Source organism: Diceros bicornis, chromosome 9, assembly GCF_020826845.1.
Source record: "Diceros bicornis minor isolate mBicDic1 chromosome 9, mDicBic1.mat.cur, whole genome shotgun sequence".
NCBI lineage: Eukaryota > Metazoa > Chordata > Mammalia > Perissodactyla > Rhinocerotidae > Diceros > Diceros bicornis.
Genome location: NC_080748.1, coordinates 11,733,661 through 11,755,296, shown reverse-complemented (window position 1 = coordinate 11,755,296; position 21,636 = coordinate 11,733,661). Strand labels below are relative to the sequence as shown.

General features: G+C 44.5%; 1 long non-coding RNA gene across 1 annotated transcript; it reads right to left on the bottom strand.

Moving 5' to 3' along the window:
• Positions 1-12,561: 12,561 nt before the first annotated feature.
• On the bottom strand, positions 12,562-17,757 carry LOC131409923 (uncharacterized). The gene is made up of 3 exons (XR_009221079.1): positions 17,586-17,757; positions 14,592-14,708; positions 12,562-14,190 (listed from the first exon to the last, which is right to left on the bottom strand). It is a non-coding gene; the product is annotated as an uncharacterized LOC131409923 (long non-coding RNA).
• Between the last annotated feature and the right edge of the window lie 3,879 nt (positions 17,758-21,636).

The window sequence follows — 21,636 nt, the reverse complement described above, 5'->3', positions numbered from 1 at the left end:
TAAAACACATTCTTCTCCCAGCTCCTCCGAGACTGCACTTTTCCTGCTTTTTCTCCTGCCTCTCTTGTTCTTTTTCAGAATTGGTTGCAGGCTTTTCTCTGCCTCCCTCACACACATACACAACTTCTAAATGTTGGCTCCTCAGGGTGCGGTTCTAGGCCCTCTTCTCCGCTCTACACTTTCTCCCCACGTGACCCCATCCTGTCTCATGACTTTACATGCTAAGTATTCCTAAACGGATACCTCAGAAGTCTTCAGTCTCCCGAATCCTCCATATAAACTTCCTATTTGACAGCTCCCTGGGGATCATGCTTTGCCCCAAAAGTAATGTGTCCTAAATGGAACTCTTGATTCCTTCACCACCCAGCAAACCAGTTCCTCTCCCCAGTTTCCCCATATCAATAACTGGTGACACTGTTCAGCCATTTGCTCAAACAGGAAATGTGGCCACCATCCAGGATTCCTCATCCCTCACATCCAGGGCATCAGCAAAGCCTGTTGTCTCTACCTCCCAGGTGCCCATGCATCTCGCCTCTCCCCGCACCTCCCCATGGCCAAAACCACACAATCTTCTGAGCCACCCTCTGATCTGGCCTGTGTTGTCCCAGGGACTCCTTACTGGTCTCGTTTCCCCTGCTGCCCCTGCTTAACATATTCTCCACAAAATAGCCAGAGTAAACTTTTAAGAAAGAAAATCCTGGGAATTAAAGTGGCTTTTAACAACTTTAAGAATACACGGAAACTAATTATTATTGAAATTGCCAATTGAAAGAATGTATATAAAATAAACTACCCACAAAACAATTTTTTACATTGCATAGAAATGAACAAGTTTATATAAGATTTTTTTTTCTTTTTTTTTTTTTTTTTGTGAGGAAGATCAGTGCTGAGCTAACATCCATGCTAACCCTCCTCTTTTTGCTGAGGAAGACCGGCTCTGAGCTAACATCTATTGTCAATCCTCCTCCTTTTTTTTTTCCCCAAAGCCTCAGTAGATGGTTGTATGTCATAGTTGCACATCCTTCTAGTTGCTGTATGTGGGACGCGGCCTCAGCATGGCAGGAGAAGCGGGTGCGTGGATGTGCGCCCGAGATCCGAACCCGGGCCGCCAGTATCGGAGCGCACGCACTTAATTGCTAAGCCACGAGGCCAGCCCTATATAAGATTTCAAGTGAGACAGTATAACAGAAAAATTTGATGGAAATTATTCATCTTTTGATGAATCAGGATTGGCAATAGATGTTAGCTCAGGGCCGGTCTTCCTCAGCAAAAAGAGGAGGATTGGCATGGATGTTAGCTCAGGGCTGATCTTCCTCGGGGGAAAAAAAAAAAAGAAAGAAATGATTTCCATTACATTAATTTAGGATTTAAAATAGTAGCTGTCATTTTAAAAACAGCAATACATCCAAGCAGAATTTTAAAATTTAAGGCTTAACAATACCCTTGCAAATGATCACCAAAGCCTTTTGCATATAAGCTATCAAAATAAAACTCCTGAATATAAGATCTGCCTGATATTATCCAATCAAATAAAAATTACTCAACTAATGTTCTTCCTTTGCTATGGTATAAAAGGAAATTAAAATCTTACAAAGGTTTCATAAACCTATGAACTTTTGTCAATTCACTTTTTAAAACAAATCCTTAATTCTTAGCCCTTCCTGTGCTAAATTAAAATGGCTCTTAATAATTTCAAGATTACATGTAAAAATAATTCTCTTACTCTGGAAATTGTCAACGGTTTTTCTCTTGAATTTACAGAAGTTTCCCTGTTAACATGAAAGATTCCAGAATCAGATAATCTTTTTAAAATGGAAAACAAACTGTTTTATCATGTTGCCTAAAACCTTCCCATTACATCTTAGATCAGATCCACCTGCCTTTTCTACAAGGCCCTGCTCAGTCTGGCTTTTACCTTTCTCTCCACTTTATCCCACTCTCCTTCTCTTCTCACTGCACAAGCATCGGGCACACTGGCTTCCTCTCGCTCCCCTGGACACTCTCGACCCTTCTGGTTGGTGGTGGTTGTGGAGGTGGTGGGGTTTTTTGTTTTTGGCTCAGGGCCTTTGCACAAGCTCTTCCTTCTGTTCAGGGACAATTTCCCTTCCACTTTCTGCTGACTTCATCTCATCTTTCAGGGCTTATCTCAAATACCACCTTCCCAGGAAAACCCAGCAGGCAGAGGGTCTGGTAGAGCAACGTGGGCAGATTAGTCAAACAGCCAGCAAATTGCCCCTTTTTTGAGTCAGTCAATATCTTAAATTTATGGTCTTGGTAAAGTAGCGCTTCCTTGTATTTGCTGTCTATTCATAAATTCCTTGAGGGGTGGCTTTGGCTGGGCACCCTGGGGGCCAGCAATAATTGGTAGAGACGCTCTATGGGGTCAGCCCAGGTCCTTTCAACGGCCAGGGGCTGGGCAGTGTTTGGTTGGTCTTTCCACGCTCTGCTTTCTCTCATTGACAGTGTCAGTCATGCCCCATGTCTTAAGTCAGGTTTCCTAGAAGCAGAGCTGAGATGGAGATTCTTGTACAAGTGGTAAATTAGGAGCACGCTCTCAGGAGGAATCTGTAGGGAGGTGGGGAAGCAGGAAAGGGGAGGGGAGCAGCTAAGAAAAGATGCAATTTCAGCTGAAGTCTAGCCTCGGCCTCAACATCACACTCTGGAACATGAATGGCACCACAGAGCTGTCCCTCTTTGAAGCAGGGGCTCTGGGCTTTTGTACCCCTGTATCAGTCAGTCGTTGGCTGAGGGCACCTTGGCCGTGGGGGGTACAGGTAACCTCGCAGACATTGAGGTGTCCCATGTCTGCGCTGCTGTGAGCCGTTAGCTGCCAACACTCAGCAGTCTGGTGCAACCTCCAGGTAAAAGGGATCTGGGTGGGGAACCAAAAAGCTCAGGATCATCTTAGGGCAGGATCTCTCAGCCTTGGCACTATTCACATTTTGGGCTGGATCATTCTTTGTTGTGGGGGGCTGTCCTGTGCCTTGTGGAATACTTATCAGCACTCCTGGCCTCTATCCACTAGATGCCAGTACCACACCCCCACCCCCACCGCAGTCTCTAGATATTGCCAGATGTCCCCTGGGAGGCAAAATTGCCCTCCCCTCCCCAACCATCCCAGCATTCTGTGGTGTAGTGGGGACCCGAAGCTTCTCTGAACATGACTTGCAAACTAAGACTGGGTCAAGCCAGAATGAAACGAAGGATCAATGAATCTGATAGCTATGTAACAAATAGCATTAACAGAGTTAAATGACCGAGTGAACGTGGGATTAAGAGAGAGGCTGACTGCCAGGTTTCTGGCTTTGGAAAATGCAAAGACAGGGCAAGGAGAGCAAGTTTGGAGGAGGAAAGGACCAGGTAAAATTTGGACACACTGAGTTGGACGTGCTGCGGCTCCCCCATGGACACGTGTGGAAGGCACTCATGTATCCAGGTCTGCGCTGGGCTGGGTGCTCAGTGTGGGACCCCATCACCAGCAAAGTCAAGGGCACAACTAGGGTTGGCTAGGGAGAAGGTACTTGGTGAGAAAAGAAGAGGGCTGAGGGCAGAGCCATGGGGAAACTTCATATTTAGGGGTAGAAGGAGTATGAGATGGTCTCAAAGGAAACTAAGAAGGTACAGCCAGAGAGGTAGGAGGAGAATGAAGCCATAAATCATGGAGACAAGTAGGAGAAACCATTCTAAAAAGGAAGATACAGTCCTATGGCCTGTCCCTAGGCTTCAATCCCCAAGGATGCTAGGGTTTTGTGAATTATCTCTAAAGCATAGTCAAGTAAAGTGGTGCAGGCAAAATGTTAGCCTGTGCGTGCTTCATCCACATAACAGGCATTCCCATTTAAGAAAAACGAAACACCTCACTTTAATAAACATATTTTGTAGGATGAGTGACGTACATACCACACAGACTGCCAATACAGCAAACAAATCTCCTATAAAGAGATTCCAGAGCCCCTAGCATGGTGGAAGCAACAATGAAATGGAGGTGGGAACTTGTGTCTAAGCTTTTGCTATACGCCCATATGCCATATGCTCATATATGCCATACGCCCATATGCTATACGCCCGTATGCTATATGCTCATATATGCTATACGCCCATATGCTATATGAGTCATTTGTATTTCCAGGATTTGGTTTGTTCATCTTAAAAATACGTGCTCGGATGGAGTAACCTCCTAGTGTCTTTTTCTGCTTTCACATCCCAAGGCTGTATTCAAATCTACTAACGTTTATTACATAAATATGTTCATGAATGTTCCATCTGATTGTATGTGCATCAGAACAGTGATGCAGAAGCCCTACAGTGCATCAGAATAACCCAGGGAGCTTGTGAAAGTACAGACTCCTGCACAGAAGATACTGTTGCTTAGAAGAATCTCTGCCAGCCTTGCTGGTCTAGTCGTTGTGATTTGGCGGTCTCATCCCTGCAGCCCAGGTTCACTTCCAGTCAGGGAACCACATCACCCATCTGTCAGTTGTCGTACTGTGGTGGCTGTGTGTTGCTGTGATGCTGAAAGCTATGCCACCAGGATTTCAAATACCAGCAGGGTCACCCTTGGTGGACAGGTTTCAGCGGAGCTTCCAGACTAAGACAGACTAGGAAGAAGGACGTGGCCACCCACTTCCGAAAAATTGGCCATGAAAACCCTAAGAATAGCAGCGGAGCATTGTCTGATATAGCACCAGAAGGTGAGAGGATGGTGCAAAAAGACCAGGCAGGGTTCTGCTCTGCTGTACACAGGGTCACTAGGAGTTGGAATCAACTGGACAACACTAACAACAAGAAGAATCCCACAATACAATCCACAACCCAAATGATGTTTTCAAATCACATATTTGATAAGTTCTTAATATATAAAGAACTTCTGCAATTCAGCAACAACAAAAAACAAACAACCTTTTAAAAAAATGAACAAAATACTTGAATAGACATTTCTCCAAAGAAGACATACAAATGGCCAGTAGATACATGAAAAGATGTTGGACACACTAATCCATTAGGGAAATGCAAATCAGAACCATAATGAGATACCACCTCACACCCATTAGGATGGCTGCTATTAAAAAAAAACCCAAAACCTGAAAATAACAAGTGTTGGCAAGAATGTGAAGAAATTGGAACCCTCGTGCACTGTTGGTGGGAATGTAAAATGGCAACCGCTGTGGAAAACAGTATGGCAGTTCCTCAACTAATAGAGTGTAGAATTACCACATGATCCAGCAATTCCACTTCCACACACACACACACACACACACATACATATATACCCAAAAGAATTGGAAGCAGGGTCTTGAAGTGATATTTGTACACACATGTTCATAGCAGCATTATTCACAACAGCCAAAAGGTGGAAGCAACCCAAGTGTCATCGATGGATAAACGGATAAAAGAAATGTGGTATATACATACAATAGAATATTACTGAACCTTAAAAGGGAAGGAAATTCTGACACATGCCATAACACGGATGAACCTTGAGGACATTATGCTCGGTAAAATAAGCCAGTCACAAAAGGACAAATTGTATGATCCCACTTATATGAGATGTCTAGAATAGTTAAATTCATAGAGATAGAAAGTAAAATGGTGGTTACCAGGGGAGAGGGGCAGCCAGGAATGGGGAGTTGCTTAATGGGACAGAGTTTCCTTTTGCAAGATGAAGAGAGTTCTAGAGATTGGTTGCATAACAATGTGAATGTACTTAACACCACTGAACTGTATACTTAAGATGGTTTAAATGATTAAAAAAAGAATCCTATGATATTTGTAGAGAAAAAATGTTATTTGACAAAATAAAAGGAAAGTAACTGGTCTATAAATACAAATTGACATATTTTCATATTTTCCTAAAGTCAGCTATACTCTTAGAGTAGTTAGTATAATATTTAAATCTGGGGGGGGGTGTTCTATGATATGTTTGTTCTATAATCAATTTTAAAAGACAATCGCTAGATTAGAAACTTGGAAATATCGATCCTTTGGAGCGGCACTTTCGTTTTTAGAATCCTCTGCTGCCCTGAGAGGAGGATTTCCCCTGCATGCAGTGTTCCCAGCCAGGCCTTGCCCAGGCAGACCCTCCAGAAAATGTTTGCATCTTTCAATATTGGGTTGGCCACTGGGTATTTCCCAAATGAAGTTCCCAATTCCAGGATGAATAAGATTTTCTCAGAAAGCCTACTTGATAGCGGAGGCACTGCTTCCTCCTGGCATAGGCACGTCCTCCCCACTACCTCCCTGTCATGAGGGATTATGGAGAGGGTGGGTTCCTCAGACAGAGAGCAGAGCACCTCCAAGAGGATTAGAGCACTTACTCTTTTCCAGTTTCCTTTCTGTGCAATTTGACTTCATTGAAAAGCAAAACTTCCATACAGATTCATTCATTCATTCAACAAATATTTATTGAACACCAACTTCATGCAAGTCATCAGAAGATAACTATTAAAAATGAGGACAGAGGGGCTGGCCCGGTGGCGCAATTGGTTAAGTGCATCTGCTCTGCTTCGGCGGCCCGGGGTTTGCAGGTTCAGATCCCGGGCATGCACTGGCACACCGCTTGTCAAGCCATGCTGTGGCAGCATCCCATAAAAAGTAGAGGAAGATGGTCACGGATGTTAACCCAGGGCCAATCTTCCTTAGCAAAAAATAAAAATAAAAATAAAGAGGAGGATTGGCAATGGATGTTAGCCCAGGGCTGATCTTCCTCACAAAAAAACAAAAAAAAAAATGAGGACAGAGCTTTTTCTAAGACTGTTTTATGAAGGTTTAATTTACATACAGTAAAATTCACCCTTTTAGGTTTTCAGTTCTATGAGTTTGACAAATGTATATTGTATAACCACCCCTGCAATTAAGGTATAGAACCTTTCTATCACCCCCAAAAGTTCTCTTGTGCCCCTTTGTAGTCAAGCCCTCCCCTCCCCACCAGCCCCTGGCAACCACTAATCTGATTTTTGTTCCTACAGTTCTGCCTTTTCCAATGTCAAATAAATGAAACCACATGGAATACAGCTTTTGTGTCTGGCTTCTTTCACTTAGCATAATGCTTTTGAGATTCATCCATATTGTTGCATGTGTCAGCAATTCATTCCTTTTATTAGTGAGTAGTACTCCATTGCATGGATGTACCACAATTTATTTATCCATTCACTAGTTGATGAGCATTTGGATTGTTTCCAGTTTTCAGCATTATGAATAAAGCTGCTGCAAACGTTTTTGCTTATGGTCTTTGTGTGGATGTAAGCTTTTGTTTCTCTTGGGTTAATACCCAGGAGTAGAATTGCTGGGTCATTTGGAGAGTATATGTTTAAATTAGTAAGAAACTGCCCAACTGTTTTCTAAAATGGCTGTACCCTTTTGCATTCCTACCAGCAATATATAAAATATATGCAGTTGTTCGCCATCCTTGCCAGCCAGATAAAGGTTTTTGCAAATACCAGCATCTTAATTATTTCAAACCCGCGGTAATCATGATCATGATATCATCAGCAATGTGTGGGGATATCTTTAAACTTCCCACTCTATAAACTGAGGCTCAGAAATATGCACTACTTGGTTGTTGCCACAATGCATATTTTTCTTTATAAAACAATAATATAAAAGTGACTTAATAATCTCATTAGGTTTAAGACATTACAGCATGGCAGAGTTAGCCTGAGCAAAAGAGACATAGATATAGAATAGTACAAGCTTAGCGTTAGAAGGGATCTTAAAGGCCTTCTCTCCACCTCACCCTCCACTGGATGCTTGAATCTTACCCCTGGAAAGGGGTCACCCAGGTTCTGCTGTAATCAGTTCTCTTTCGGGGATCTCACTTCCTCCTGAGGTAGCGTATTAGTCAGGAGTTTGTCTGTTACCAAAAGATGCAGTCACCACGAATTGTGTCAGCTGAGGACAGTCATTCTCACTTCAGGGTTCTTCAGCTTATTGGTCTCTGTCTGCGGTATGGGAGCCAACATAATTCCAACCCCTATTTTATGATATCTCTTCAGATCTTTGGAAGCAACTCTCACGTCTCCTAAAGCATCTCCTCTCTCCCAGACTAAACACCACGAGTTCTTTGACGGTCCTCACACAACATGCTTTTGAGTTCCTTCTCCATCCTGCACCTCTCCTCCTTAGCTGTAGAGGCTATATCTAATCTCTTCCCAAAACGGAGAGGTCAGGACTGAGCCCAGAGCTAGATCGGTCTAGCAAACATGGAGTCGATTCTGATGCTGTCTAAGGTCCCATTCACTTTTGTGACAGAGGTCTCTGGTGCCTCATGCTGACTTCACTGTCTGTCGTAATCTGTGCAGCTGGCTACTAGTCATATCTTCCTCAATCTGTATTTCAGAATCAACTTTTGGGACACTCAAGAGAAGGACCTTAAATGTTCTCATTATAGATATACCTGCTGTTTCAATTTGCTAGGACTCTGGGTGACCATAATTTTATAATCAATTATGTTTTCAACTTTGTGTCACCTCCAACTTTGATGAGCAGCTCTACAATATCTCTGTTCAGCAACGAGGATTTGTGGAGCACCTTCTACGTCCAATGCACTGGGCCAGGTGCGGAATACAAAGATGAATCAAAGGGGGCCTCTCTCCAGAGGAGCTCACAGTCCATAGTAGATGACTGGGTTGTTTACTACAACGAAAGCTTCCCGTAGGATTCCATCAGCGTAGTCATCAGAACACAATGAGTTCTATCTTCCAACCGGTCACTAACCATCTACTTGTACCAACATCCAATTCAGATGTTTCCATTTTGCCCACATGGCTGGCATAAGGAAGCTTGAAGAACATCTAGAAATCTAGACATGCTGTGTCTGTGCATCACCACTGAGCTAGGGGTCTGAGCATTCAGAGAGATAAGGACATCAGTCTGCTAGGAATTGTATTTAGGAAGTGGCCAGCCCACATTCTCACCACATCCCCACTGTCCTCGTCCCACTTTCCCTAATCTCAAAACATTGCATAAACTTATTTACATGGACATAACGATTACTGGAAAGACAAAACAGTATGAAGTAGATAATGAGCTCCTGGAGTGGCTCAGCTTACGTGAACGGGTAAATAATGAGTGTGTAGGTAATGAATGAACACCCTATACAGGGAAATTGTATTTTAGAGTCTAAGCCTTATTCCAAAGTAATAAATCTCATGTAGTGAAATTTGGGCAGGTTCTAAGAGGCTGTTGGAAATTCTGGCCTGGAGCTGGACCTCTTAAGTGGTCCTGCTTTGGCCTTGGAAACTGGCAGTCTAGGTGGGAGCCGAGTTTTTGCAGGAGGAGGAGAGGAGACAAGAGGCCAGAAAGTGTCTCAGCACTGGCTCCCTCTCAGAAGGCAAAGACTGCTTTGGGCACTCAAACTCCAGGTGAGAGAAAGGTGAACCATGGAGGTGTGCATTTTTAGAGTCATTTTATTGTACCCATGGAGCATCTGTAGTTCTCTGGTTTGGATTTTGTTGCCTCCTGCCTCCCTCTCTGATCAGGCAAAAGTGATGGAGGCTTCCTTTACATCAAGAAATCAAAATGGAACCAAGACGGGCAGGGGGGGTGGGGGGGGGTGGGGTTCACTGCTGACAGCTATGATCCCAAGCAGCAAACCTTTGGGAAAGAGTTGTTTCCTCAGGAAATTCTTTTGTAGCCTCCTCTTCCAGAAAACCCAGCTCCTCTCAACCCCTGCTCCAGAAAGATTTCCTATAGTGCCCAGGAACACACTTCTTACCCAGAACGTGACAACTGCCAATCGGTTTCAAGGACAAAGTTTGAACCGTGTGTGTGTGTGTGTGTGTGTGTGTGTGTGTGTGTGTGTGTGTGTGTGTGTGTAGTTTCTTTTGTTTTTTCCTCGTTTCCACTGGAAGAAAACCCCCCATCAGTGAGAGCAGAGGGGAAGGGCACAGTCTCGGTTTTCCCTGCGGCCAAGGCTCTGTGAACTCTTCTCGGGGTTCTCTTGTTTACTTACTTCTCCCAGAGTTTTTGTTCAGCCCGGGGGAAGCTGCGTCGCAGCTCCTCAGATGTTATTTATCTTTTCCTGCGAGGGACTTGTGACAGTTCAGGGTGTTGTGTATCCTGTGAGATTGTTTATCACCCAGCCCAAGCCGTGGCCGGGCAGCCTCCTCGCCAGCACCTCACGTCCGAAGCCCGGGACTACGTGAGCGAGCGAAGGGCGGGGAGGTTGCGCTTGGGCGCTGGGGTGAACCCGCGTCCTCTGGGGCCTTCGGCAACGTGTCCTCGGGCAGAGGCTCTGACCCCGGGGCGCCCAGGTGAAATCGACCAGATGGCCGCGCTGCTCCCTTGACCCCCCGCGGAAGTCGCCTCCCAGGCCGCCAGCTTCGACAGTCGTCCCGGCGGGGCGGGGCGGGGCGGGGGCTACCCTGAGGTGCAGTGCCCCCCAGCCGGTCCCCACCCGGGCCCGGCGCCACCGTGGCCAGGCGCGGATCCGGGCGCACTGCGCGCCCGCCGTCCCGAGTCACCGGCGGGCGGGGCAGCCCTGCGGGGCGGCGCGGCTCTCCAGGGAAATCCTACGTGCCAGGCTGCCCCGCAGCCCCGAGGCCGCGGGGTCCGCTCAGCGATTCCCCAGAGTCCGGGGCGCTCGCACCGCGTGGACTCCCGTGGGATCTCGCTCAGCGCGGGTTCACGGGAGGAGCGGGCTTGGCAGCGGTGGGAGACTTGGGGTTCTGAATATGACCCAGGCCGGTGGAGGACTTCAAATTAGCCCATAGGGTGGCTTTGGGGTGAGACTTGTCTTTTCCCTTCTCCTTTCCTTTGTTTCTTTCTTTCCATTTCTGTCGTTTTCTTTTTCTTTTCCTTTTCTTTGCTTTTTCTTTTGTCTTTGGGACGTTTTAGAGGGCTAGGTCTCTCTTGCCACCTTTAGGAGTGCGCCCGGGAGCAACGGCAGGACGGAAAGGGGCAGTGCCCTGCCTCTGCCAGCCTGACTGTCCTGACCCCACACACGCACACACGCGCACGCACACTCACACACTTATGGGGAAAGATCAAACGCTCACGGCGGCCCGAGGTCTGTTTTCTCAGGCGTCCTTCCCCCATCACCACATTGTTAGCGGGACAATGGGCTCCTGTGTCAGTCTTGTTGGCACCAGTTTTGTACGATGCAGGAAACAGCATTTCCTCTCGGCGCTGGAAAATTAACTTGGATCGTGCTTTTCCCTTTTTATTGAGAATCCGCACACACCCCGGGAAACTCGAGCTCCCGGAGAGGGGAAAGAGCGGCAGCAATAGACGTCCCAAAGTCCTGCCCGGGTCCGTCCCCTTCCCGCTCAGCTCAGGGCCCGGGTCTCTGCCAAAGGAGGAAGCTCCCGGCGCGGAACAATGAGATGGGGCTGCTGTCTCCACAGCGACCCTCCCGCTGGGGCTCTCAGGACCCACTCCTCCAAGTCTCACAGTTCTCGCGGAAGGGGAACTTGGCAGAAGGGGTTCCCAACTTCCCTGAGACCCCCAACTCTGGAGGTACTAGCGGTCTTCTCCCAGCTGTCCAAGCCTGGGCTGTGGGACGAGTTGCCTAGGTGGTCCCAAAATGCACACATTTGAGCAATTGTTAGGCCCACGAAACTACGAGTTAATATTATTAATACTTCTATTTTGGTCTGCATCTCACTTTGCCCTGGATTATATAGTGTTCCTTGTCTCTTGGAACAGCACTAGACTGCAAAATCATAGAGGTAAGGAGGGGTCTTCTTGGTCTGGATTTATCACTATAAATGTTCACTAAATATGTAGACGGTCGTGCCTCTGCTAGCTACCCCTACCAGCATCTCCTGTTGTTCACATTTGCAGGCTGGGAATACTAACAGCTGACTGCTGAACCACCCATAGAATTTATATGTATATGTAATTTACATGGTATTTTCTATACATTACACACATGTACACATGTACACACACTCATACAACACATATACTACAAATATGTGTTTAGTAACTGCAATACGACTACCATCCCGCTCTCCTCTACCCTGCCCTCCGTGAGGGTCTGCAGAGAAGAAAATGGAAAGTCCATTTTAAGTCTATTATAGGTATACCTCTCCTTTTCATTAATCTTCTTTTGCAATAAACTCTTCAAACATTTTATGCAAATTTAATTTTTGAAAATCTTATTTCCCATCCAATTTTAAACTCTCAATTTTTTAAAATAGACTTTCTTTCTTAGAGCAGTTTTAGGTTCACAACAAAATTGAGCGGAAAGCACAGAGATTTCCCGTATACCCCCTGCTCCCCACATGCACAGCCTCCCCCATTAGCAACATTCCCCACTAGAGTGGCACATTTGTTACAATCGGTGAACCTACATTGACACGTCATAATTACCCAAAGTTCATAGTTTACATTAGGGTTCACTCTTGGGGTTGTCAATTCTATGGGTTTGGATAAATGTATGATGACAGGTATCCACCATTATAGTATCATCCAGAGTAGTTCAACCCACCCTAAAAATCCTCTGTGTTCCATCTAATCATCCCCCTAAACCCTCAATTTTTGAATTTATCATCATGTCTAATCGATGTTAAGATCAAAATAGAGAATGTTGAGAAAGCGCTTTGAGGACTTTCTATCCTGTATGAGTAGGCTATAAATAAGAGTTATTGGGATTATTGATCTATTGTTGGCACTGGCTCCGAACACTTCAGGTTTAAATCTGCTTTTTTCCTGACCACCCACATCCATCCCTTTCTCCTCCTCCAGCTGCAGGAGTTAATTGTCTGTAAAACGGTACTTAAATATTTAAATCCTCTAGGGAAGAACTAGAAGGAACCCTTTGGGAGTCTTTGTAATGTGAAAATCATCCTCTAATTGCTTCGCTCCCAGTTGCTCCGTCTTTAATATCCTCTGCCCAACTGAGCTGAGGCGAGCCAGGGGTAAAAGCCAAGGCTGCTTAATGCTTCCTCAATGAATGATTGATCATATTCTTTTTTGTTTACATGTTATTTTATTTACAAGCTTAGAAAATAGCTTATAGCTTGTGGTCTGTAGGAATAAATTTGGGGAGAAATCGGTGGAGCAATCCCTAAGAAGGTATAAATTGGGTGCCTCCTAATTGCTCGACAGATACCTTTTAGTAATGAAAAAGTTGGCTCCCTCCTATGGTTACCCAAGAAGAGGTGAGACTTATGACAGCAGAGTGTGCAAAACTCTGTGACGGTGTGGTTTACTTCTTAGGAGGGTCCTTGTTGCTTTTGCAAAATACTCACTGCCCCAGAAAGCTTTGTTGTCTTGGCTTTTCGATAGAGTGTGCAACTCTGATTTGAACCTATTGTAGCTGTTCTTTATCTTTTTATATATGTGTTCCAACTAGACTGTGAGCCCTTTAGAGGATCGCCTTGAATCTACAAACCTACCACTGTTTCCTGCACCTAGCGATAGATCGATAAATGTCTGATGATGGTAATGGGAATAAGCTAGTGACCCAGGTGGAATGAATGCAGAGGTCAAAAGTCATGATGTAGCAAATTAAATGATGTCTAATGCCCTCCAGTGGCAGTTTTCCAATGCCATTCCGTGGATGTGCTTCCAGGGAGCAATGGAGAAGGATCTTCTACCAGACTGATTTTGCATTCGAGGTCCTGCTCCTCAGGACGATTTTGCAAACTTCTCTCTCAGAAGAATGACAGCAACAGGCAGAGGCAGGTTGCTATCCCAAACCTATTACTAGAGGGAAATATTCAAGATTGACCTTTCCCTATAACCAACCCTTAAAAAAAATAATTTGTGAACATGCTCTATGAACTAGAATGAAAACTTTTCGGAAAAGAAATGCTCAGAGCTAGCAGAAAATGGTGGAAGGTTTTAATCCTCTGTTCTCTTCAATAGAAATCATTGTCTGTACCCACAGCTCCAGATACCTGAGGCTCCATCTGTCCACACACCGCGCTGGCTTTTCCATCTCACTTCATTGCTGCCAGCAGAGAGGCAGGTTGTTCCCTACAGTCTTCTCACAAAAGGAGTAGCCTGAATTTAAGCGAAACAAGTCAGAGGCTTATTGCTTTGTGTAGCTTCTCTGATGACCTAGGAGGAGTTCACGGCTCCTGAGCAGCTGGCAAATGCAGAATGGTTGCATTTCAACTTGTCTTCTCATGGACTATTCATGTTGGCTTAACTTGTGTAGGTTACTACTGATGCATCTCTTACTTTCTTCATGGATTGCTGAAACATCAGTAAAGCTGGTCTTTGTCTCCATTAAACAGAAGTCTGTACGAAAAAAACTCATTCACGGAGTTAACAACCAGCCCTCTCTTGCTACTTGAAGTGTCCCTCCTCTGCCCTCCGCCCCCACTCTGTTCTTGGGCTTCTGATCTGGTCCTTCCCCGCCTCCTCCCCCAAGTTCCTACCCTGGTTTCCTGCCTGTAGTATTCTTCTTCTAGGACTGTTGCCAGGTCCCTTTTCTCGAACTCTGGTCCTGAGGCTGGGGCCTGGTTGAGGGCCCTATCAGGACATCCCTTTCCTATGAAATATGTCTGCCCTGATTTCTGCAGTGCTCTGCCCACATCTTCAGGTATCCTTTTACTTCATCTCAGGCTCCTTGCCCCATTGCTGATTAATTTCCTGGATTTGGACTAAAGAATATGATAATCTGTGGATGCCCCTCTCACATGAACATCCTCAGCAGGGTCAACTCGCCCAGCCTCTGTTCCCCTCCTTTCCAGGGCTTTACTCTTCAGCTTATTGCAGGTATCTGACCATTTCCCCACTGGACCCAATGATGGCACCTGAAAACAGAGAAACATGTGAATCAGAAGACTTGAAATACCCAGTGTTGTTTGCAATCACCTTGCAGGTTTTGGTCTGCAAGGCTAGATCCCAAATCTGTATTCCTCCTGGGTACTCTGCTCACATTTTAGCAAGCTGCCATAGGGCAAGCAACAGTCCCTTAGATTTTCAAACGGCTGTATTCTCCCATAAGTATGATTCACTGAGTCCAAGAGTGACTCAGCCTTTAAAAGCCTCATGACTTTAGTGAACTGTGCATCTAAAAGAAGAAGCCTTTACTATAAGAACTGTTAGTGTAGTAAATGTTCTTTAAAAATCTTGAACATGAATATTAAAGATCAATATGTCAACCTCCTATTGGCAATCGCTTATAATATTTTAATCTTTAATTTCTAAATGGCTCTAACCCATCCTAAGTAGTTTAGGATCTGTAAGTTAATTTAAATTTATTTTATTACTTAAAGCATGGTTTAGTTAAGTAAAACATCTCGATAAAAGATAGTAATACATAAAATTCAGTGACTTTGTCACCAATCTTCAGCTGTGTTCCGTCCCTGGTCCTGTGTATATATTTGAGTTGAAAACACCGTTTAACTGACCTCAAACCCTTCTGCCCTGTATTGGCTCTCCCACCAGCCTCTTTCCAGTGGGTGTTAACTCTGAGTTAACGGCATGGCTGTCCTTCTCCAACGTGGATAGAGCCATTTTATAAAAATGCCTCCTCTGCCTCTCTCTCACCCTCTTTGCTTTCCCTCCCACAGGACCTGAATGAAGGAGAGATGGTGAGATTGCACGCGCAGGCCAGCAATCTGGGCATCACGGTTGTCTGCTGTCTAATCAGAAGAAGAGTTTACATTTTGGCCACCTTTCTAAACTAGGCTCTGACACTTGAAGCTAGAGTTCATGTTTGGCATCAGATATGCTGGCGCACCCCTCCGCGCATGTGCACACACACACACACACACACTCACACATGTGCACATATGTACACACATATCACCCCACCCAGGGCAAACCCATCCACAGGCTTGACTCAGCCAACAAACTCAATCTCTTGAAAATTTAAATCATGACAAGATACAGGCAGAGCAGACTGAGGAATGAGTCACTTTAATGGGGAAGCCCTGCTGAGCACCTACAAAGGGCTGACTGTGGTGTTCAGCACCTGTATGCCTTTTCCTTCCTACACCCCTAGGAGGTGTACACTGTTTTTATTCCTCTTTTACAAATGAGGAAACTGAGGCTCAGAGCAGTCAGGTCCCTTGCCAGCTGGTCAGTTCAGAGGTGGGATCCAAAGCTTCCTCACTTCCTGGCGGGCGAGAGAGAGAAGATCCAGGCTCCCCTTTCTGAAGCCAACTGATCTGCTTTTCGTGGATCCCACGAGATCCGTTTCCTCTGGCACTTCCTTTACCTGACCAAGTGGCTTTGGTCTCCATTTGGGTTCTGGAGAGCTATCCCTTCAGAGCTATGGTGGAGAATCTGAGGCCTACTCTGTGTCTCAGGAACTAAAAATTCTTTTATATTCTCCTAACTTTATAGATGAAAACATTAAGGCAAATTTAGGAAAGGAGATTATGAAATGAAGGAAGCTCAGAATTTTCATCTCGAAAATTCTCGAGATGAATGAGGTGAGTAACTGTTGCTAACACAATGGAATTGGTATGAAAAGATTATGAATCAGGATTACTTCAGCATTACAGTAGGTGCAGTCTAAAAATGGTGAAACTGTGTCTATGGTGTAGTTGTTTTCCTTAAGTTGCTAAATTACTCACCACTTTTAGGTTAATGTTTTCCCCTTTTTATTTGTGTTACTTCCCATATGTGCTCTCTAATTTTTTATTTTAATGCATAATGACATTTTATAACTTTTTATTTTATGGTAATAATATTTAATTGTACCTCTTTGGCAGATACTGGGAAGTATTAAACAAAATTAGGCTTCAGATTTCTGTGAATGCTAAAAATAGTGAAGAGTTCAGTTTTCAATACCCACAAATAAGTGAATCAGAAATCTGGAGGTTCCCCTTTTTTTTTAGTGAGGAAGATTAGCCCTGAGCTAATCTCTGTTGCCAATCCTCCTCTTTTTCCTGAGGAAGATTGGCCCTGAGCTAACATCTGTGCCCATCTTCCTCTATTTTATGTGTGGGACACTGCCACAGCATGGCTTGATGAGTGATGCATACGTCTGCACCTGGGATCTGAACCTGCGAACCCTGGGCTGCTGAAGTGAGGTGCAAGAACTTAACCACCACACCATGGGGCCAGCCCCTGGAGGTTCACTTTTTTTTTTTAGTACATTAAAAAACTTTTTTAATAGACTTTATTTTTTAGAGCATTTTTAGGTTCACAGCAAAACTGAGTGGAGATAGAGGCGGAGTCAAGATGGCGGCGTAAGCAGACTCGGAACTCACCTCCTCCCGTGGACACAGCCAATTTACAACTACTCGTGGAAAAATTACCCCTGAGACAGAACTGAAAACTGGATAAGAGGAACTCCTGCAACAACGGACAATCCTAACTGGGGTGGAAGAGGCAGAGACTCCCTTCTGGAGAGGAAAAACGCCGCCTTCACAAGCCGCCAGCTTCACGGCCGCCGGGAGCAGCTCACAGGTATGCAGCCTCCCTGGAGGCGCGGGGCCCTGAGCCGGGGAGCGCCCCCGCTGTGGGCATTTTGTGGACCCAGCACAATCGAGACCAGCGGCATAATATCTGACTGTGCCTGCTACTAAAGCATTGGGGAGTACCCCCAGAAAACCCGGTTCACAAAGAAACTAAAACTGGCTCTTAAAGGGCCTGCGCAAACTCACCCGTTCCAGAAAGCATCCTAAAATCACCAGAAAGAAAGGTGCACAGTGCTGTGGTGAAAAGAGACTCACCTAATAGGCCCTGAGTGCATCTTGGTGAGGAGTGAGACCTCTCCAGGGACTGGGACATTGGCGGCGGCCATTGTTGTGGCCCAGTGTGGGTGTGCTGACACAGACGCCATTGGAGTTCTCCCTGGGGCCTGCTAGCCCAGGGTCTGCCCCACCCGCTAGAGCACCGATTTAATCCAGCTCAGCCAGGGCAGGCAGCCCACCCTAGAGACTGGCCCCACCCAACAACAAGCCCTCAGGCAACGTGTGGGCCTGCATAGATTGGTGACTGGATTCTCTGCAGCCTGGCAACTGAGCCGACTTGAGTGGGCAGGGTGTGCACAAGGAGCGGGTGGAGAGTGTGGGGCGGTGGCGGAGTGTGTGGGCCTCCCGCCGTGGAGAGACTAGGTCCGCTTGGGGAGGTCGGGGCGCTCACACGGAGCAGGACTGTGTTGACTGTGTGTGTGGACCTGTGGGCGGCAGGGCTTGTCAGCTGCAGAAGACTTGTGCTTCTCAAAGACCCACATAGGGGGTTTGCCCCACCTTCCAAAGCCTGAAACGATTGGGTGCTCCTGTGCCTGAGGCCAGCCCCACCCAGCTGCAATCCTCAGAGAGCTGACAAGAGACCTAATAGGCTAGAGGCTTACAGCAATTGTAAGGCCCTGAGCCTAACAACCTGCCACACTGGGGGCTACTCACTTAAAAGAAATACGACAACACAAATGTGGTATTAGAACTTGCAGCCAACTGTGCTGGGGCTCCCCACACCTGATAAAGAGACTGAAGGGCCCACAACAACTACAAGCAGCTGAGCATTACAACAGCTGGCCAGGAGCATAACTCAGCCTCCCTGGGCGCCTACAGGGAGAGCAAACAGGCCACAATAGAAGGACACACGTAGCCCACATAGGGGTCACCCCTGGAACATTGAGAACTGAGGGAAGCACACGGCAGGCCTCCTAAGGCATCACTTACATAAGGTCACCTATCCAAGAGCAGGAGACGTAGCTGACCTACCTAATACGTAGACACAAGCACAGGGAAAGAGGCAAAATGAGGAGGCAAAAGAATACATTCCAAGTAAGGGAACAGGACAAAACCCCAGAAAAGGAACTAAGTGAAACAGAAATGAGCAACCTATCTGACAGAGAGTTCAAACTAAGAGTGTTAAGGATGCTTCACTGATCTGGGGAGAAGAATAGATGAACTCAGTGAGAATGTCAACAAAGAAATGGAAGATATAAAAAAGCACCAATCAGAAATGAAGAATACAATACTGGAAATGAAAAATTCATTAGAGGGACTCAAAAGCAGAGTAGAGGATACAGAAGAACGGATATGTGAGCTGGATGAAAGACTAGAAGAAATTACCCAAGGTGAACAAGTAAAAGAGAAAAGAATTAAAAAGAGTGAGGACAGTCTAAGGGACCTCTGGGACAACATCAAGTGCACTAACATCTGCGTTATAGGTGTCCCGGAAGGAGTAGAGCGAGACAAGGGGTCAGAGAATCTATTTCAAGAAATAATAGATGAAAACTTCCCTAACCTAAGGAAGGAAACAGACATCCAGGTACAAGAAGCACAGAGAGCCCCAAACAAGATAAACCCAAAGAGGCCCACACCAAGACACATCATAATCAAAATATCCAGAATTAAAGATAAAGAGAGAATCCTAAAAGCCGCAAGAGAATGTCAAGTTACATACAAAGGAAACCCCATAAGGCTATCAGCTGACTTCTCAGCAGAAACCTTACAGGCTAGAAGAGAATGGCATGATATATTTAAAGTGCTAAAAGGCAAAAACTTACAGCCAAGAATACTCTAACCAGCAAGGTTATCATTCAAAATGGAAGGAGAGATCAAAAATTTCCCAGATAAGCAAAAATTAAAGGAGTTTGTCACCAAGAAACCAGTGCTACAAGAAATGTTAAAGGGACTGATTTAAGGGGAAAAGAGAAGACCACAAATAGGAAAAATTATCTATTTCCATGATTAGAACATAATGGATACAAATACACAAAAAAGAGGTTAGATATGATATCAAAAACATAAAAGGAGGGAGGAGGGGAGTTAAGAGTACAGCTTTCAGACAGAGGTCAAACTAAAGTGACCATCAATTCTGTATAGAAGAAGAAAGGAACAGAGAAGGACTACTAAAACACTGAGAAAAAAAAAAAGTTAAAAAATGGCAGTAAGTACATACTTATCAATAGCTACTTTAAACGTCAATGGACTAAATGCTCCAATTAAAAGGCATAGGGTGGCTGACTGGATAAAAAAACAAGACCCATATATATGCTGCATACAAGAGACACACTTCAGACCTAAAGACACTCACAAACTGAAAGTGAAGGGAGGGAAAAAGATACTCCACGCAAACGGCAATGAAAAGAAAGCTGGGGTAGCAGTACTCATATCAGACAAAATAGACTTTAAAACAAAAACTGTAAAAAGAGACAAAGAAGGGCATTACATAATGATCAAGGGAACAATCCAACAAGAGGATATAACACTTGTAAATATCTACGCACCCAATATAGGTGCACCTAAATATATAAAGCAATTATTAACAGACATAAAAACAGAAATAGACAGTAACACAATAATAGTAGGGGACTTTAACACTCCACTTACACCAACGGATAGATCATCCAAACAGAAGATCAATAAGGAAACATTGGCCTTAAACGACACACTAGAACAGATGGACCTGGTAGATATATACAGAGCATTCCATCCAAAAACCGAAGAATACACGTTCTTTTCAAATGCACATGGAACATTCTCCAGGATTGATCACATATTAGGTCACAAAACAAGTCTCCATAAATTTAAGAAGATTGAAATAATACCAAGCATCTTTTCTGACCACAACAGTATGAAACTAGAAATCAACTGAGGGAAGAAAATCAGAAAAGCCACAAATACGTGGAGATTAAACAAAATGCTACTGAACAATGACTGGGTTAACGAAGAAATCAAAGAAGAAATCAAAAAATACCTGGAGACAAATGAAAATGAAAATACGACATGCCAGAATTTATGGGATACAGCAAAAGCGGTTCTAAGAGGGAAGTTTATAGTGATACAGGCCTATCTCAACAAACAAGAAAAATCTCAAATAAACAATCTAACAATGCACCTAAAGGAACTGGAAAAAGAAGAACAAACCAAGCCCCAAATCAGTAGAAGAAGGGAAATAATAAAAATCAGAGCAGAAATAAATGAAATAGAGACCAAAAAAAAATAGAAAAAATTAATAAAACCTAGAGCTGGTTCTTTGAAAAGGTCAACAAAATTGACAAATCTTTAGCTAGACTCACCAAGAAAAAAAGAGAGAAGGCAAAATAAGTAAAATCAGAAATGAAAGAGGAGAAGTTACAACAGACACCTCGGAAATACAAAAGATTATAAGAGAATACTATGAAAAGCTATATGCCAACCAATTCGACAATCTGGAAGAAATGGATAAATTCTTAGAAGCATACAACCTTCCAAAACTGGATCAAGAAGAAGTAGAGAATTTGAATAGACCAATCACCAGTAAGGAGATTGAAACCGTAATCACAAACCTCCCCAAAAATAAAAGTCCAGGACCAGACGGCTTCCCTGGTGAATTCTACCAAACATTCAAAGAAGACTTAATACCTATCCTTCTCAAACTCTTCCAAAAAATTGAGGAGGGGGGGAAGCTCCCTAACTCATTCTACGAAGCCGACATTACCCTGATACCAAAACCAGACAAGGACAACACAAAAAAAGAAAATTACAGGCCAATATCACTGATGAACATCGATGCAAAAATCCTCAACAAAATACTAGCAAATCGCATACAACAATATGTTAAAAAGATTATACACCATGATCAAGTGGGATTTATTCCAGGGATGCAGGGATGGTTTAACATTCGCAAATCAATCAACGTAATACACCACATTAACAAAATGAAGAATAAAAATCACATGATCATCTCAATAGATGCAGAGAAAGCATTTGACAAGATACAGCATCCATTTATGATAAAAACTCTGAATAAAATGGGTAAAGAAGGAAAGTATCTCAACATAATAAAGAC